At 38.4% G+C, this 3,730-nt stretch overlaps 1 pseudogene; it reads left to right on the top strand.

The window, feature by feature from the left end:
• The first annotated feature begins 2,403 nt into the window (after nt 1–2,403).
• Nucleotides 2,404–3,274, top strand: LOC107587126 (zinc finger protein 883-like; annotated as a pseudogene).
• Nucleotides 3,275–3,730: the final 456 nt, after the last annotated feature.

Genomic DNA, 3,730 nt, shown 5'->3' with positions numbered 1-3,730 from the left:
ATTTATTTTGTTTTGAATTTGAAAGGACAAATACACACAGAAATACTGTATATCAAAATATCCTTCTAAACACAGTCGGTCATGTCTTAATCGAGTCCCAGATATTTAGAAGGACACATAACATTTTATTATTATTATTATATATATTTTTTTAATTAGGCTACATCTTATTATCATCACCTGTTTTTATTTGTTTTCAATGAAATAATTCACTCGTTTTTCTTCTCTAATCCTCAATCACAAAGACTGTTGATGTTGATAATTTTCTATAATTTTAATTCCTTTAAATTTATTTGTGCAGACTGGCTTTTTTTTTAAGAAAGAAAAATCAGCTCACCTTGCTGTGCGATTTTTAAAAAAAAGTCCTTTAGGATCGTACTTGTCAGACTGTACGAACACGATGATCATGTCACACTGTGGGATCTCAATCATTAATGTCATACTTTGCGAGATTCGATTTACGAGAAATTTACGATATCTTTTTCAAGATGCGTTAAAAATGGGTGCGTGCAAGAAAACTTAACCTTTTCAACCAGATCTTCTGATTTCGTCGGAGGTAAAAATGTATCGCAACGGACATTAATCGGCTGTCGGTGAACATCAAGTCAAGTCACGGTCAAGTCAAGTCACCTTTATTTATATAGCGCTTTTAACAATACAGATTGTGTCAAAGCAACTGAACAGCATTAATTAGGAAAATAGTGTGTCAATAATGCAAAGTGACAATAGTAAACACTCATTTTTCAGTTAAAGACAGTTCATCATTCAATTCAGTGATGTCATCATCCAGCTCAGTTCAGTTTAAATAGTATCTTTGCAATCAAGTCAACGATATCGCTGGAAATGAAGTGTCCCCAACTAAGCAAGCCAGAGGCGACAGCGGCAAGGAACCAAAACTCCATCGGTGACAGAATGGAGAAAAAACCTTGGGAGAAACCAGGCTCAGTCGGGGGGCCAGTTCTCCTCTGACCAGACGAAACCAGCAGTTCAATTTCAGGCTGCAGCAAAGTCACATTGTGCAGAGGACTCGTCTGGTTCCTGTGGTCTTGTCCTGGTGGGCGTCTGAGACAAGGTCTGTACAGGGGATCTGTATCTGGGGCTCATCTAGTTGTCCTGGTCTCCGCTGTCTTTCAGGGCTGTGGAGGTCCTTTCTAGGTGCTGATCCACCATCTGGTCTGGATAATAAGGATGTCAAACTAATGATCAAAGACTACAGATTTTAGCGTAGGATTATAGGAATCTTTTAGGATTTTCAAAATTTGTCTCAGGCGACCAAATCGTGGCCAAAATCACACAGTGTGAGCCAAGATGCACTAAGTAAATGTACCCTGTATTATTTACCTTCTCTCGCCGCTACACACTCCAGTCCAGCGGGGGGCGCTAAACACATTTGTTTGTTGGCCAAACACCATTAAACCTCAGAGGAAGAAGTTCAGTTTCACCACGCTCTCTGTTGTTTTGTCTTGATACTGGTTTAAAGCAAACGGTTAGAAATGTCGTTTCTGTAAGTAGAAAAATATAATTTTTGAATCAGGTCAGTAAATACTTGTACTATTCTCATCTTCAACTGAGATCTGCTGCTGTGAAGATGGTGTTTGTTAAAGAGGAGAGTGAGGAGAAGACGAGTGAACCAGAAACCTGGAGAATAAAACACGAGGAACCAGAAACCCAGAGAATAAAACATGAGGAACCAGAACCCTGGAGAATAAAACACGAGGAACCAGAACCCTGGAGAATAAAACACGAGGAACCAGAAACCTGGAGAATAAAACACGAGGAACCAGAAACCTGGAGAATAAAACACGAGGAACCAGAAACCTGGAGAATAAAACAGGAGGAACAAGGAGGTTGGTGTTTATTCTTCATTCATCTTTAAATGCTAATGAGCTCTGCTCGCCAGGGTATGCAGAATGCAGAACGTTATAGAGCTTCAAGCAGTTTAAGATTTGTTGTAATGGGGTACTTTTTTCAATAATATGCATGTTAGATAATTGTGTAGTTGATAAAACATTTGATAGTTATCCTTGTAGAAACATGGGATTTTTGATTTATAATGTTTTAAAAAATTATAAATTTAAGATTAATGTACCGCATTAATGGAAAGTTTCAGGGATGTATAATTTATACAAAAAATATAAAAAAATGCATAAAAATGACCAAAATTAAAACCTGAGGATCCCTGACTCTTAATTAATAATGCTGACAGTTATAAAGCTTCAAGCAGATTTAGATTTACTTTACTGAAAATAAACCATTCTTTTATTTCAGAGATGATTGAAAAAAAACAAGGAGAATGAAGAATCAAGTGAAGTTGAGGAGAAAAATCATGTGAAAATTCGAGAAAAACCCTTGAGTTGCTCTCAAACCAAACAGAAATATTTAAAGAAAATAAGAGCCAATAAATCTTTCACCTGCACTCAGTGTGGAAAGAGTTTCACACGCAAACCTCATCTTGATGTTCACATGAGAGTTCATACTGGAGAGAATCCGTACACTTGTGATCAGTGCGGGAAGAGTTTCTCACGATCATCACACCTAAAAGATCACATAAACATTCACACTGGAGAGAAACCACACAAGTGTTCACACTGTGACAAGAGATTCAGTTATTCAGCAAATCTGAAAAGACATGAGATGATCCACACTGGAGAGAAACCGTACACATGTGATCAGTGCGGGAAGAGTTTCACAATAAAAGGACACCTTACAGAGCATATGAGAGTTCATACTGGAGAGAAGCCATTCACTTGTGATCAGTGCGGGAAGAGTTTCTCCCACTCATCAAACCTTAAGATACAAATGAAGATCCACATTAGAGAGAAACTGTACACATGTGATCAACGCAACAAAATGTTTCTTAGGGCTTCAGTCCTAAAGCAGCACATGAATGTTCATACAAAGGAGAAGCCACATTCATGTTATTTGTGTGGAAAGAGTTTTTTATGCCTACAAAGTTTGAAAGTACATCAGAAAACACATACTGATGTGAGAGAGTACATGTGCTTTGAGTGTGAAAAGACTTTTACTAGAGCAAACTGTTTAAAACGGCATTAGAGGATTCACACTGGAGAGAAACCTTACAAGTGTTCACACTGTGACAAGAGATTCAGTCGGCCAGCACATCTGAAAACACACGAGAGGATCCACACTGGAGAGAAACCGTATCACTGCACTGCATTTGGGAAGTGTTTCAGTCATTCATCTGCTCTACACAGTCATACAAAAAACATTCACAGTAAGTAGATCATCTTCAGATCTGATGCTGCCTTCTCACCAAATGTGACACAATAATCAGAATCAGAATCAGAATCAGAATGAGCTTTATTGCCAGATATGTTTACACATACGAGGAATTTGTTTTCGTGACAGAAGCTTCCACAGTGTAACAGAATGACAGTGACAGAACAAAAAACACAGATAATAAAAATAAAAATGCATGTATAGACAGTTTTTGTATGTACAGGTACTGTATATTATGTGCAAATTAGAGGTGTAGGCTGAGCATGAGTGTTAGAGTGTTAGGTGTATGAGTGAATAAATAGTGTGTGTTCCACAGTTATTGTTAAGTGTTCATGAGATGGATGGCCTGAGGGAAGAAACTGTTCCTGTGTCTGGTCGTTCTGGTGCTCAGAGCTCTGTAGCGTCGACCAGATGGCAACAGTTCAAAGAGGGAGTGTGCTGGATGTGAGGGGTCCAGAGTGATTCTGCCAGCCCTTTTGCTCACTCTGGA

This window comes from Sinocyclocheilus grahami, unplaced genomic scaffold, assembly GCF_001515645.1.
Source record: "Sinocyclocheilus grahami isolate Dianchi unplaced genomic scaffold, SAMN03320097.WGS_v1.1 scaffold89.1, whole genome shotgun sequence".
Taxonomy (NCBI): domain Eukaryota; kingdom Metazoa; phylum Chordata; class Actinopteri; order Cypriniformes; family Cyprinidae; genus Sinocyclocheilus; species Sinocyclocheilus grahami.
The sequence above is the reverse complement of the archived record's forward strand: the minus strand, read 5'-3'. Positions and strand labels throughout refer to the sequence as shown.